This window comes from Pan troglodytes, chromosome 9, assembly GCF_028858775.2.
Source record: "Pan troglodytes isolate AG18354 chromosome 9, NHGRI_mPanTro3-v2.0_pri, whole genome shotgun sequence".
NCBI lineage: Eukaryota > Metazoa > Chordata > Mammalia > Primates > Hominidae > Pan > Pan troglodytes.
The window spans coordinates 41323046-41340043 of record NC_072407.2 but is presented as its reverse complement, the minus strand read 5'-3'; the positions used below and the strand labels follow the sequence as shown (position 1 = coordinate 41340043).

General features: G+C 34.9%; 1 long non-coding RNA gene across 2 annotated transcripts in view; it reads right to left on the bottom strand.

The window, feature by feature from the left end:
• LOC112204754 (uncharacterized) overlaps nucleotides 1–16998 on the bottom strand; it is a 768426-nt gene that overhangs the window by 137271 nt on the left and 614157 nt on the right. For both annotated transcript variants that reach the window (XR_010147530.1, XR_008538022.2), the window contains one exon: nucleotides 10758–10968. This is a non-coding gene — a long non-coding RNA (uncharacterized LOC112204754). The remainder of the gene's footprint in view (nucleotides 1–10757; nucleotides 10969–16998) is intronic.

Here is a 16998-nt window from a genome sequence, read left to right as displayed (position 1 = left end):
CATGTTTAAAGGGAAGAGAACTAAAGAATAAAAAGGAGGCTGAAGCAATAGCCAGTAAAATCAGGAATGCTCCTGTTCATATCAGCCTCTTCCATACCTTCCTGACCTGAATCAAGGTAGGATCCTGTAGCTGCATTGCCAGGACTATAGAAGCTGCTAGTTCATGGATTACTTCTGGGTAAAATGTTAATGAAGGAAACTACATGCCTTTCTAATTTTTAAGAAGAAAATTTAAAATGCTAATAAAGATACATCATGTTGTAATTTGGCATTTATCTTCGATATAAATAGGTTATTACCATGTGTTTCATTCTAAAAGGAGTTGTTAACATCTAAATGTCTCCTAGACTATGCAATTGCAACTTTTGGATCTTAAATGAAATTCTTAAAAATTAAATGTCAAGACACTTCATGACTCTGAAAACACACAATTTTGATCACTTCAAATGATAATAACAATGGCAATAAATATAATAGTGATCAAGAATACACATACATTGCAATAGATACTTGCTTGTCTGCTAATGTCCATGAAATCTAATGAACTCTGTTTTTCTTAAGGAACTGGTAATTACAAGAAAAACTGAGACTATTTCCAGGAAAAGCAAATCACTAAGGTGTGAAGTAATCAGGAGAAAATGCCTTGAAGCAGTTTACAGCTACCAATCTATAGCTGAGTGCTATGAAGCAAAATCCCAAGAATAGATTGTTGTATGATCTTGTTCAAATTATTAATGAACTCCAAGCTGTGGTTCCTTCAGTTGTGAAATGTGAGAGATGGACTTATATGGACTAAAAAAAATAAAAACCTTTTAAATCCTGTCTGTGGAACCCTCTGGTTTCTGTAAAGTCACCCCAGGACCCACTACAGGGTTGTGTAGAGAGAAAATTGGGTGATGCTTCCATCACAAATGTCGTCTCCTCTTCTAATTCTGTCTTTACCCAGCAAAGGGCCCTCAGTCACCAGAACAATCTCCCCAAAGCACAGCTTTCACTATCAATATCCTTTCAAAATGGACCCACGCTGTCCTTAAAGTAGAACTTTAAGTCTGTAAATTGTGGCCTATATTTATTTTCTCTAATTTTTTATGTTTTCAAGCTTCTGCCTTTGTTCATACCACTCTCATGCCTGGAACAACTTCTGTTTAAATTTCTGTCTTTGAAATATTTTTTCATGCCTCAGATACCAGGTCAAGTAATATGTGTTACTAGAAAACCTTTCCTTTTCACATTTCCCCTGCAACACTTTTCTCATTCTTCCCCACCTTCACCCGTGTGCCCATTATATAGCTCCCTTTTATTTATAAATTCAAGGAGCATTGTGGGGTGCATGTACATGCATGTGTGTGTGTGTGTGTGTGCGCGCGCACACACATGTGTCTGTTTGACAGAGTGAAAGAGATGCCTTTATTAAACAGAATCATTTCTAAGATAAGCACTATATTCTATTCATATCTGTATTTACATATGTGTATGTGCTCAGTAAATGTACATTGAGTAGAAAAGCATCTTCACTAAGAAGTTTTCCAGCCAAACTTTGTGTGAAAATCACCTGGATTGGATGATCTAAAGCTTCTTTCTATTTCTCAAGCTGTGGTGTTCTTTCAAAAATGTCAGTCCTATATGAACTTGTGCATGCATGCAGATAAGCTTGTCACAATACGCCAGAAGGCAATGCTCTCCTTGTAGGGACTGCCTAATGTGACAGTTGGTGATGGTTTTTGGTGATAACCTGTGGGCAAAATAAGCAACATAAAATTAGCTCTTATCACTGGAAGTGACTTCAAGGGAGTCTATAGCTAGAACGGCATCACAAATTATCCCAGCTCAGTTCTGGCCCTCATTTTCTCACCCAAAATGCCTGACTGCAAACATATTCTTCACTATCAAATATTCCCTATAGTCCCTGGAGGATTTTGCATGTGTGGTCATGATGAATCTATGCCATCTGGGTACTACGCTGTTTTGCTAGGTCTCCACTGGAAATCCGCTGTGCCCACCGGGCATTTCAGCGCTCACTGAGCAGCTTCGGTTTTCTACCATGGTTCTGCTGAGTTGGCCACCCCAGCTAATTGCCTGGGAAAGCAATGCTCTGCCTGAGGTGGTGATTCTTGGTGCTTCTAAGGGCACTCGAATAGCACTGTTTCTTACACTTCTCATAAAATTTTGTATAAGACCAGTTACTTCAGTTTCTGCCTCTACCCTTCTTCTTGAAGGACTGAAATGTAGAGGCAGAAACTGAAGGACCTGGGGCCAGGTAAGGGAAACAAGAGGTGTTCTTCTACCCTCCTTGTCTCTAAAACAAAGAAACAATACAGCAACAAAAACCGCTTCCCTTGGTCAAAATAAATAAATAAACAAACAACTGTACAACGACAATAGCCCTACCACAACGAAGTCAGAAAAAGATACACACATACAAAAATCATGCTTACCTAATGATACCACTAAATACCCAGATACTCAAGAAGTAACGATTTAGCAGGAAACCCAAGTTCTGAGTCACAGGATTGAATTAGCAGGACTCCTATCTACAGAATCTACCCCCATCACCAAGGACATCTTCATTTTGTGTACTTTCTCAAGCTTCACGTTTGGATTTGTTTTACTGTCATTTGTTGAACAATCATTTTGTTCTAGACTCCTTCATATAACACCAGAAACAATTCTTGGAGATTGGTGTTATTATCCTTACACATCTCTCTTTTAAAGTTGGCTCTGAGAGTAGCTTTAGTTTGGTTTTTGCTTATTTTAATTGCAGAGTAGATCATCAATGTGCATATGCAGAAGTCATATACTTCCACAGAAATAAATTTTCATATGTTCTTATACTGTCTCTGTATTGTAAACTCCAAATACAAAATCAAAAGAATAAAGACATACATTTTTATTTTTTTTCCATATCTGTTTATTTTGCTTAACTTGACCTGATTTTTACTTTGGCAGGAGGAAAAAAAAAAGGCATTATTTGTGAGTGTGATGAATAACGTGAGTAACACAAACAAAATTAGAAATGGGGTGACTGATTTAGACTATTGATTTTTTCCACTGCTTAAACCAGCACATCAGACAGTTTAAGCCACAGAAACCACATTCAGGTAATTAAGTAGAGAATCTGATCTACACTCAGAGGGACACAAAAGTATAAAGACCAGTAGAGTCCACTGAGGTAATCTGCACAGAAAAGGTTACCCAATCTGACTAAATTCCCCTAGGAATTAGCTGAAGAATGAGGGCACAAACAAGGCCAAGTGCATTTGGAGTAGAAGAATGTCCTTTTCTGAATTAATTCCTGAGTTCATATGAGTATATTTTATTAGAATAAATTATGGGGATAGATGTGTTCTATTAAAACCACTTCAGAAACTGGAGTCATCGAATCTAGGTCAGAGAGTAGAAAATTTAAGAAAAACAAAACAACAAAAGCAAGTTCCATCCAAAGTGGCAGTTATAAAGTATCTGCTGAAGACAGAAGCACTGGCTGAAATGAAAAATAAAGCATTCCTACCTGTGTGGAGCCTGAAAAGGAAAAAAGAATTACAAGAGGAAAGAAGATATGACTGAATTGAATTGACTTGGGTGTGTGAGTGCCAACTTGGGAATTTTTTTCCTAGATACTCAGAGGGAAGAAGTATACCCAGTGTCACCTGCATTATTCACTCCCAAGTCCTTCCTCCAATGTTCCCTGCATTTAATGCACCATTAATTAATTTCTTTAAAACAACATATTTTACGCTTTTCCCCTATTCCTCTGAAATTCATCAAGTAGTCCTAACCTTCTCTCTTCATCTATCCTGCAAATTATCTGTTGGTAAATTCCCTTTTCAAAGTTAAATGTCAAATCAAATAGCTTCTGAGACCTCTTATCCATTCTTGGCTCTAACTAATGAATATGAAAGACCCCATATTACACTCACCTCACTATTTGGATAGCTTTCCTTTCATGCATAAGGTTGAAAGTAAATCCATATCTCATTTCCTATTTGTCAATGAGGTAGAGTATTTTTCTCCTTCAGTTTGCTAATTAAATTTATACCAATATCTCCAGTTTAAAAGTAAAATGAAAGCACAACCAGCAGTTCTGACTTCTTCTCCATTCCTGACAATTTCTCCTCATGTTACTTCACTTATGACAAAAAGGTGCAATGTTTCATCTTTCCTCAGACATTTTCATTCCTTATATTTTATATAGACCAAATTCTTCCAAATTGTCTCATCCTCTTATATTCAATACAACAAATTTCAGCACAAACATTACATACCTAAAACACTTTATATTATGACTATCATTTATTCACTTAACAAAGTTTCATGGAGCATCTATTAAGTCTGCAGTGCCAAAATGAAGACCTTTCCCTAAACAAACACATCCTTCTGTTACTCACAATTGAGACTACTAAAGAATGAAGTTCAGAGAAGTGAGTGACCCTCACAAAGTTTTAAAATAAAGACTAAAACAACTTTGGATACTCTAGAAGTCTTAATCCAACAACTTCAATAACAAACATTGAAAGCAGGAGTTTATAGCATCAATTTCTTTAAGTTGTCTTCTGATTCGTTTTCTTCCACCAATATTTTTCAATGGAAAGTGGAGTAATATATGAATGCATGGAATGCAAATGTGCCACATTTTTCTACATGTCTAAAACAACCCAGATACCCAGTGTAGACTACAGTCTCACTATTGGTGGTTGTCATAATAGCAGTGCCACTTGTCTTGGATTGCTATGATCTGAATGTGTGTGTTCCCCCAACATTCACAGGTTAAAACATAATCACAAATGTGGTAATATTAGGAATCAAGGCCTTTGGGAGGTGACTAGATCATGAGGGTGGTGCCCTGGTAGATGTGATTAGTGCTTTTATAAAGGAGGCCTTACTATTATTAAAAAGTCAAAAAATAACAGACGCTGGTTAGATTGCAGAGAAAAAGGAACACTTCTACACTGTTGGTGGGAGTGTAAATTAATTCAGCCATTGTGGAAAGTAGTATACCGATCCCTCAAAGAGCTAAAAGCAGAACTACCATTCCACCCAGCAATCCCATTCATATTCCCAGTGGAATATGAATCATTCTACCATAAAGACACATGTAAATGAATGTTCATTGCAGCACTATTCACAATAGCAAAGACATGCAATCAACCTAAATGCCCATCAATGACAGATCAGATAAAGAAAATGGGGTACATCTACACTATGGAAACTATGCAGCTATAAAAAAGAACAAGATCATGTCTTTTGGAGGAACATGGATGGAGCTGGAGACTATTATCCTTAGCAAACTACAGCAGGAACAGAAAACCAAATACCACATGTTCTCACATATAAGTGGGAGCTAAATGATGATAACTCATGAACACAGAGAAGGAAACAAGAGACTCTGGGGTCTACTTGAAGGTGGAGGTTGCAAGGAGGGAGAGGAGCAGCAAAGATAACTATTGGTTACTGGACTTAATATTGGTATTATGAAATAACCTGTGCAACAACCCCTGTGCCATGAGTTTACCTATGTAATAAACCTTCACATGGGCCCCTGAACCTAAAATAAAAGTTGTTTTTTTGCTTTTGTTTTTGTTTTTGTTTTGTTTTTAAAAAAAAGGAGGCCTGAGAGAAGTTGGCTGTTCTTTCACCACGTGAGGAAGCAGCAAGAGCACATTATCTGTGAACTAGAAAGTAGACCTTCACCAGACATAGAATCTATCTTGATCTTGGACTTCTCAGACTCCAGAATTGCAAGAAATAAATTTGTTATTAACAAGCTACCCAATCTGTGGTGCATTGATACAGCTACTTGAATGGACTAAGATATTATGATTCCAGTCATGAACGGAAACTTTTTCACTGAATAATGAAGTTAGATGGAATCAAACAACTAGTAAGAGTGGTCGTCATCCTGGGTCGAGTTTTTAGGCACAGTTTAAAGTGAAAAGTGGTTTATCAACTGCTTACTGACAATACGAACAAGGAATTTGAGAACTCTGAATATGACACACTTGCAAACTGCCATTCAGCTACCATATCTCTCCTTCTGCCATCAAACAACTTCACCTAAAACAAAGTTCACATTTTGTTTTGCTCTGCCCTACTCCAATGCTTCCTCATTAACAGTGTGGTAGAAATGTCTCCTCACATTTGTAAAGGGAGATACACACATTTAGAGCTCTTCAACATATGGCACCTCACCCTTCTGCTCCTCCATTGCTATTTCTACTTGTTCCTCTGCATTCCAATTGCTCATTAAGTCTTATTAATGAGGAAGTGCCACTGGAATTTATCCTTTCATTTTTATCACCACTGTCACCTCCGTGATTCAAGTTTTCCCAGTTTCTCTGTTGAATTATTACAAGTGTATCCCAAATGGTCTGTCACCCTGTCCCTATCCATCATCTACCTTGGAGCTAGAATGTTCTCTTTTAAATAACAAAATGAGTGTTGCCATTTTCAGTGCCTGAAATACTTGAAATTCATTTGGTAAAGTCTGAAGATCTTAACATAATATATAAAGTTGACCATCATATGTACCTGGCCTACCTCTCAAAGCTTACCTTTTTCTATGTATGTAAAGTCAGATTTAGACATTCCTCTCAAAGCTTACCTTTTTCTATGTATATAAAGTCAGATTTAGAGATACCAAAACATGTGTAAGTCATCAAAATCACCACTCTTTCTGGCCTCCAGGACTTTGCACATTTAAGCTCTCTGCCTGGAATTCCAGCTTTTCTTTCACTAATCCCAGGCCTACATAGTAAACAACTTATATCAAATCTCATCTAAAATGTCAGTCTATCTCTGAGGTTTTTTTTATATAGTTAGCTTAGGCTATGCATTCCTGTGGTACAAAATAACCTCAGATTATAGAGGCTGGCTACAAAACTTTATTTTGTACTCATGTTTGTGTCTGTTACAGATCAACTGTGCATGAGTGATGGAACAGATTGTGTCTGAGACCAACACTGAAGAAGTACCCTTTATCTGGTTCAAGGCAGTCTCAGGAAAAAGTGAGAAGAGACATGATGGAACCATATTTTATAGCTTATGGGCTTCTGCTGACACAGAAACATACCACTTCTACTGATATTTCTCATTATAAAGCCAGTCATATAGGCAAGCACGACAACAATGAGAAATAAAATCTTGCTGCAGGGAGGGACTGGTAGAGAAAAACCTAGTAAGAAGAAGATGTAAATATTTAGATATCTGCCATACCTCCCTATGGAATACTACCTTTATCTAAGTCATGTCTTTTTAATGGACTATTTTATATATATCTTAGTACAAAGATTATCAAATGGCTATACGTATTTACATATCAGCTTTGAAGAAGAGAGGTAGTGATGCCTTCACACTTACAATGTTTGCTGTAAAAATGAAGAAATGTAGAGCAGGGATTAAAATTGCCATTTTTTTTTAGAGCAGGTGTTCGACATATGTCAACTGAGTTGATCAAAAGTTAAAGAACCTGAAGTTTAGAGATATTTAAGAACTCGCTGAAGGACATAGGGTTGAGTACATTTAGGGCCCAGGATTAGAATTCAAATTTTTTTTAACATCTAGTCCATTGCTCCGTGTGAGGGATGGAAAAAAAGGATTTAAACAAAATCACAAAATAGTGGTAGCAGCCCCAAGGACTGGCATTATACTATTAGAAAGTTGAAATGTTTGTATAGAGTTTATTATTATGTAGTAGCAGTAAAATTACATAATTTAAAATAGTAAAAGTACTGTTGTTATTATGTTATAAATATTAAAACATGCACATATTCACATGTATTTGAGAAATAGCTTATGTCATCTAAAGCTTTGCATCTCTTATCCTTCCTTGGTTCTATTAGTTGATAGTAAAACATAATCCTCATCAGAACATAGAATATTTTCCTCCTGTATCTCAAGTTTATGTAACAGTAGAAGTCCTTGCTCATAAAAATGCTTGGTAAAAGCTCCTGCAAGAATTTTTAAATAAAATACACTTTGGGAAACACTACCGATGGTTCAAAGCTAGTTTGTTAAAAGGAGGAAAATGTTTTTCCTATTAATGGTTTCTGTGCTATTAAAACTCTCCAGTCAGCTGTGTTTAGTGTCTAGATACTCATTAGCTTTCTAGGTAACATTAGCAAGAGAGAGGCAGTTTCCCTTCTCTCAGTGTATTTCTTCTAGCCTCATCTGCCATAATCTGTACTATCACTGGTACACTCAGATGGGAATTTTAAACTGATTGGTACTGTCATCTTTTGTGTATTTATTTACATAAAATTTATATGTTAAATATTTATTTAACAAATACTAAACATGTACTATATATCAAGCATTGTTTTAGATGCTGTGAATAAAACAGTTAAAGAAAAAAAGAGGACAAAATATACCTGACTTATGAATTATAAATGCTAATAGAAGGGAGACCAACAATCAACAGAAAATAAAATACGAGGTTTGCCAGATAGTGACTTGATGAGGTGCAGTGCACAGAAAGGAGATACAGAGTGGTGTGGCAAAGGGATTGTAATTTGAATACAGTATTTAGAAAATCCTGCACCGATGTGAAGATACCTGTGCAAAGACCTGAAAAAAGTGAGAGATAAAGCCCTAAGACTACCTGGGGGAAAAGCATTTCAAGCTGAGGGAACAGCAGGTGCAAGGGACCTGAGGTATAAACCTATTTACCTAATTGAAAATCATCAGGAATGTCCATGTGGCTGGAATGGATCATCCAGGGGAAGTGTGGATCAAGGATAGGTCAGGGGGGCAGCATAAGTCCAGGTCATGCCAGTCCTGGTAGGCCATGTAACAACTAGAGTTTATTTAATGAATGCTATATGAAACCAAGAGAAGATTTTGAGTATGGAGATTAAATGAACTAACCTGCATTTTACAAATATTATTTTGGCATCTGTATAGACTGGAATATATGTGTGTGTATGTGTGTGTGTGTGTGTGTGTGTGTGTGTGTGTATGTAAAATATATAAATATATTTAAATATACAAATATATATTTGTATAAAATGTATTTGTATATTTAAATATATACATAGGTATACATATATACTTATATATAACATATATATCTATACATACACATATGTATGTATATATGGTATGGTGTGTGTGTGTGTATATATATCTATATATATAAAACATATGTATGTATAGTAGAAATTGCAGCTTGTTTAGAAACAAGAATCCCTATTTTCTAGTTTAAGGAAAAGATTAATCACATGAGAAACAGATTTATTCCTGGATCTAGAGTCTTGAATAATTGAGAAAGAAAAGGAAACAGAGCCTCAATAAAGGGGATGCCTGAGGGGTACAGGGTCCATTCCCAGTAAAAAGTGAGCAGGCAAGACTTTCAGGAACAGATGCAGAAAGATACATAGATATGACAGTGGGAGCCAAAAGAAGTCGTTTTCTTCAGTGAAATACAAAGAAAATTTCTAAGTCTAGAAGGAGGAAATTATAGGAAAATTTGGAGGTTTGAGAAGGGCAGAGAAAGCATGAAGTAGTTATCTATGGTAATGGAAGGGTGAATTGAGCAGGAAAATAAAACAGGATTGTGTGGCTGCACTAAGGGACCATTTCTGGTTAGCATCATAAATTTAAAATGAAACCTGTAAGCAGGTTTGTGAATCTTTCATCTGCAACAATCAGCTTCTTGAATGCAGGTGTGTATAAGTAGAGATTTTTATTAGTGTTGGAATTTTCCGGGTAAGTATGGTAAATGTTAAAAGGGATGAGTGTGATGATGATGAGGAGCCATAGGGTCTAAGCTACTTTAATAATAAACCTGTTATGGGGAAGGAAAAGTGAAACATAGCAACAATGGATAGCAAATACTGCCTCCGTTAAAAAAAATGTGGGAATTAGAATTCTTGAAGGATTGAAGTGGAGAAATAGGAAATGGTGTCTGATAGAAGGTATTTGAAATTGAGATTGTAAAGGAAATAAAGTTTTATCAATCATAAATGAATAGCTGAAGTGGAGTTAGCAAAAGATAATCAAAGGGAAGCGAGTTAAACAACTGGTAATTCGTGGTATTGAAAGGATCATCTACACGGTTATTAAAAACACTTGAATTATCACGAAACTACTATTGAAGAAAATGACAACAAGCCTGAACCCAAAATCTCTAAGGAATGAAGGTGAGTAATCCAAGAATCTAAAAGTGACCACAGCAAGGAAGATAGTTGCTAGTACTACCTGGAGACATGAAATTATGTGATTCAAAACCAGGGGGTTTGAGGAAGAGGAAAAGTGACAGATCTATAACAGCACTGGGGACCCAAATGACATATATCTTAATTCCAGATAAGGGGGTATGTCTGTCCAATAATCACATCTTGAGAGGGATGAAAAGGAAATAGTGTCCTCAGGAAGGACTCAGATTCTCATTAGAGCAAGAAGACGTAGAGAGCAGTCAGAGAAGAACTTGATGATACAAATAGTTTAGATAATGGGTTTTGAAAGCCACAGTGGAAAGGTTTCAGGAGTTGGAATGAGCCAGGATATGGGGTGATAACAGGCAATGTACAGAATATGAGAGTCTAGGGCTGTAGGATGACATTAGAGTTTTAGACTGATGTAGGCAGGAATGAAGAGCAGAATGGAATTTGCCCTTGTATTGCCAAGATACAAGGTAGTAATAAGGCTGTGATGGCCAGACAAAAAGGAAGAGTGAGTCTGACCAGGAACACAAAGTTCTGGGGCTCTTAACTCCACATGGACAATGATTTTTACATACTAGTACATGTGTGTAATAAACTTACATCTCTGAGTATTGTTAAAGCAGCAGCAATGCATTCTTCATAGTTTTATCTTGTTTTCTTCTATTTTTCAAAGAATAAATTCCAGCTTCATAATCTGACATGGTGATTTCCACATCTGACTCTAGAATATTTTTCCTTTTATATTTTTCTTCTCAAGTTCAAGTTCTTGCACTTTTTTATGAAGATGCATTTCATCATTTCACACAATGACCTGTTTTAGGAATACAAAGAACAAAAGTTACTGATTAGATTGTAGTTATAAAAAATGTTTCCTTCATAATGTGCTTTCATTTTTTAGTTTGTTTTAAAGCAGTGAAGTGTGGTGGCTAAAACCATTAGCTTGGAAGAAAGATAGGCCTAAATTTGAATCCAAGCTTGGACATGCATTGTCTCTGTGACCTTGGACCAGTTATGCAACTGCTCTTTGCTTCAGTCGCCTAATTTTTAAAATGGGAATATTTTTAAAGCTAAATCAGGCAATGATTATACAGCACCAAGATACTGCCTGATACATACAAAGCATAATAAATATCGGATATAAGTACAGCTACATTTTAGCATTCATTATTACAATGACTACTAATCATTATTAAAAACGTATGATATCTTGAGTAGTGATTAGCTAATAATATCAAATTTTCCTTAAAAATTAAGAGTTGTTAAAGGAATTATTAATTCAGTGCACCTGTATGATGTGTGTATTTTCCAAAATATCAAGAGTGTAAATCACCATGAGATAGAGGATCTTGTTCTATTCCTGCAACAAGAAAGCTGCACGATTTTATGAACAAGATTAAAATTAAAATTTAAGCCCTAGAACAGTGGCCTTCCTTTGGTAGGCATGCAAAATATGTTTATAATTTTAAATGCATTATTATTTCAACATCATAACCCTAAAAAATCAGTATCCTATATCAGCATTTTATTGAATTTCTGATATCACAAATATGTAAAATTAGAATGCCCTGGGAAAAGGATGTAAAGGAAGAGGAATTCCAGCAAATACAAAATCTCATGTAGTATTTATAGACACATTTTCCATAAACTATATTAAAAATCCAAGAAAACAGTTTTGAACGTACACATTTTTTCTCTCACTCAGGGCTTTAAAACTTACTTCTATAACTTCATTCTTTCTTAACTTCCAGCCACACAATCAATCTGGATGGCACCCCTACACAACTGTTCCTTTACATTCTATGCTGCTGTCATGAGATGTATTTTATTAAATGACACAAAGGTCTGGTATTTTGTGAAATGATGCTAATTAGCTGAGACTCTCCATTAGAGCTCTAAAAGCAGGTAGAAACTTGTCACATGAAAATTATCCTTACCTCTATGAATATGCTTTTTAATTAATGTTCTATTAACTGGCTGACAATAACTCACGAGCTTAGTGAACAGATCTGAATGTAATTAAACATTTATTAAGTGGCCCAGATCCCTGTTACAATTATAGCCTATCTACCCTTCACATAGGTTGGAGCAGGAAAGGGAGAGGCAAAAAGAAAACAAAATTATAGTTGCCTCCATAATCCACCTCTCATTTCCATCAAATGGTCCTTACTTTAATTAACAGAGTTAAAATAGTGCAGTCAAAGTCTGTTTATTGGATTTTTAAAGCACAGAGTCCAGAGACTGCTTGTTCATTATAATGGCACTTACTAAACTGCCTTGACAACTTTCACTTTTGGTAGCAAAGACTCGGCGGAGGACTGATTCAGGCATAACACCAGTGAACCAAGGAGCAGCTCTGCATATCAGAAATGTAAAATCAGGTCAGGAAATCAACCTAATAGTTTCCTGTGAAGATGATTTGGCTCTTTTATTATGTATTTTAAAACAACAGAAAGCCTCCTCATTTTTCACTTATTGATACTGATTTATCAAAATGTGGTATTACTCATGATGTAGACAGCAGGGAAATCTGGGTTCACTGCACTGTTAAGAAGTAGTCTAACACTTAGAATAAAAGACATTATTTTCAACTATATGGAACCAGGTACTTTTTTTTCCTCAGATATTAGTGTTTCTATTCTAGTAGAAACCTTCATTACATTATACATTATACATTCTGAAATTGCTCTATTTCTAAGGCTATGTCAATATTCTATTTCTTATATATTAGTTTGAAAACTGGCCTCCTATCTGATTAAATGAATGTTGGCAGTTACTACTAATGATAACTTGAATATAAGTAAGTACAGAATATATGGAGTCATAAACCACATAATGGTGGAACGCATATACAACTGTGGTCTCATGAGATTTTCATGGAGGTGAAAAATTCCTACCACCTGGTAACGCCAGAGCCAACATAATGTCATAGCACAACATATTACTCACATGTTTGTGATGATGCTGGTGTAAATAAGCCTGTTGTATAAAAGTATATGATATGCAATTATGTATAGTGCACAATATTTGATAATAATAATAACTGGTTACTGGTTTATATATTTACCATACTACACTTTTTATTGTTATTTTATAGTGTACTCCTTCTACTTATATTTTAAAAGTTAACTATAAAACAGCCTCAGACAGGTCCTCCAGGAGGTAATGTAGAAGAAGGTATTGTTATTATAGGAGATGACAGCATCACGCATGTTATTGCTCCTGAAGACCTTCCAATGGAACAAGATGTGGAGGTGGAAGACAGTGATATTGATCATCCTGACCCTGTGAAGGCCTATGCTAATGTGTGTTCTTATGTCTTAGTTTTTAACAAGAAAATTTAAAAAGTAAAAAAAAAAAATTAAAGCAAAAATAGAAAAAACTTATAGAATAAGGATATAAATAAATAAAATGGTTTTGTACAGCTATACAATACATTTTGAGCTAAGTGTTATTACAAAGTTTAAAAATAACATTTATAAGGTAACAGTTACAGTAAGCTAAAGTTAATTTACTGAATAAAAAATTTTTTATAAATTCACTGTAGGGTAAGTTTACTGTGTTTTAAAAATCTACAGTCAAGTACAACAATGTCCTAGGCCTTCAAATTCACTTAAACCTCACTCACTGACTCACCCAGAGTAAATTCTAGTTCCACAAGCTCCATTCACAGGAAGTGGCCAATACGGGTATTGTTTAATTTTAAAACCATGTTTTTACTCTAGATTTTATATGAGTAAACATATTTAGATACATAATACTTACCATTGTGTTACAATTGCCTGCAGTGTTCAGTACAGTAACCTGCTGTACAGGTTTGTTCACACAATGATGAAATCACCTAATAATGCGTTTCTTAGAACTTATTTCCATTGAAGCAACACAGATATCTGTATCTTACTTTGAGTTCTCCTTATTATCAATAAATTATCATTTTATTCATTTTCACAAACTAAGTCATTAAATAAATTCTTGAGAATATGGATCTTTATATTTAAAATGAGTCTGATATCTGAAAAAGCCTTAAATTTTTGAAAGAATAGTTTATATGAACTTTGAATTTCTATTTGAAAGAAAAAAAGCATGTACAATAACTCAAGTACTTTTTTAAATATCCTAACAAATGAGAACAAAAGTTCCAGCCTAACTTTTACCTGGATTAACCTCCCTGTTCTGTCCCATAGCCGTCTCTTAATGATGAGTCAATGAATGTTCACTGGACTTAGTTACGAGCCACTCTTGCTTGTCATTTAAATGTTTAAAAAATAACTGAATAAGTGAAAACTCAGGAATCATATAAAATGGAGGAGGTAGTTCTGTACACAGAAGGTTGGAAGGTCAGTTCCTAGGGTCAGAATTAGTAAACATATGTGACTGCAAAAAGTCAACCTAATAGACTAGAGCAAAGAAGCATCAACCAGGGAGAATGACTTACAATACCATTTATAAGCTAGCAACTCCCAACTTTGTCTTTAGCCTAGGTTTTGTACTGAGCCCCTCATGTATCCAACAATCTGCTTGATATATCCACTTTTGTGTTTCACCAGTATTTCATCTCAATATGTTCAGAAGTAAACTCTTAAATTGCAACTCCTAAAAATTAAAGTTTCTCCTACTTCAATAAATTATGCTAAATCTATCCAAATGCTCAAACCAAGACTGAAAGATTTTTTTTAACTCCTGGGTACCCTGCCACCCATATTTATTCACAGACTATTATAAAATTTGATACAAAATGTACATATCTCAAATGGATAAACTTCTCCCTCCTGCCACCATTATAGTCTAAGCCACCATTCTCTCTAGTCTGGATTAGGGCTATACAAATTCAGACAGTAGAAACTAAGTTAGAAATTCCAGCTAGGTAAAAATTGCAATTATAATTTGTGAGACACACTGCTTCTCTAAACAGAGATAGATAAATTATAAAGTGTAAAATTTATGTTAAAGGCCCATATGGGGAAAAATATGATAAATATTTGCATGGATCAACATGCAGAAGAAACTCCAAGTGTGAGCAAGGCTTAAGCCACATACATACTGGTCTCTGTGTTCAAAATCAGGCAGAGGTACCTGGGAGTTCAGGTTTATGGGGTAATAGAAACTAAGGATTCCAAGTAAGATAGTGAGCCAGATGTAAACTCAATGTTTGAAGCCAGGAGCTATAGTAGGACTGTCAGTCACAGGAAAGAAGGGCCACAGAATCCGATGCAGGTCACTTTCCAGGGCTACAGAAGGCTTCAAGTCTGCTGCTGGGATTTCTAATATAACCACTAAAAGTATGAAAATGGTAGGGACATGGATGAAATTGGAAATCATCATTCTCAGTAAACTATCGCAAGAACAAAAAACCAAACACTGCATATTCTCACTCATAGGTGGGAATTGAACAATGAGAACACATGGACACAGGAAGGGGAACATCACACTCTGGAGACTGTTGTGGGGTGGCGGGAGGGGGGAGGGATAGCATTGGGAGATATACCTAACGCTAGATGACGAGTTAGTGGGTGCAGCGCACCAGCATGGCACATGTATACATATGTAACTAACCTGCATATTGTGCACATGTACCCTAAAACTTAAAGTATAATAACAATAAATAAATAAATTTTAAAAAAATAAAAATAAAAAATAAAAAAATAAAGAAAATGGGATGAGTAAAAATGTGAATTAGAAAGAAAGCTAGACATTAAAAAATGAACAGAGTAGGTAGGACAAAAAAGTTACAAAATAGTATGTCAGATATAAACACGTCAGCAATAATATAAAATAAAAATTGGCTTACTGTAGTTAAAAGATAAAGTTCATAACATTGGGTTTTTAAAAATCAGGGATCTACTTTCTGTCAATGGATTATATCCAGGGATAAAAGTAAGGTTCTCAAATATGACCTGATAAAGATATTTACAAACTACTACAGCAGACATCACTCTTAATGGTAAAATATTATCTTCTTCCAGAGATCAGTGTCTGTCAGACAAGAATTTTTGTGAGCGACACTGTAACATTAATCTTAGCTACATCAGTAATACAAAAAATAGGAGAAACAACAAAATAAATATTGGAAAAGAACACCTACAGCCTCCTCCAGTTATAGATTACATGACTTTGTATATAGAAAATAGAGCAAAATATTTAGAGAAAACCTAACGGAAAGGACAAATAAATTTAGCAAGGTTACTGAATATAAGGTAAATAAACAAATGTCTATTTTGTTTCTATAAACCAGTAACAAACAATTTAGAAAACATAACTGATTTATGATACAATTAGAATAGCACAAATAATATAAAATATCTAGAAATAAGCTTAATTAAAAATAAGCAAAAATCATCACAAAGCAAGAAAGCATTGTTAAAAGCAATTTTAAAAGAACTAAATAAATGGAAAAATGTACAATATTCATGAGTAAATTATTAAATGTGCTAAGGATGCCAATTTTATAAAAGTTGATTAATATAATCAAAATAATCCCAATCAAAATATAGTCAATATTTGTGTGGAAATTATCAAGGTTATTCCAAAACTATTTGGAAATTCAAAGGCATATGAACACCCAAGTTAATACTGAAGTAGAAGTACAAACTTAGAGAATATGTAGTAGCAGATATAAATACATACTATTAATTTATTTTTAGTGTGATATTGATGTAAGATTCACGATGGGATAATAAAGCAAATTAGAAACCCCAGAAACAGACTCATACATCTCTAAGAAAAAGTAAGGAAAATGGTTTTATATATGCATAGAAATACTCCTGATCAATGAAAATACCAAGAACTATATAAAGATATTAATCAAAAGAAGCAATGCATAAAAGATTATATAAAGCATGACATC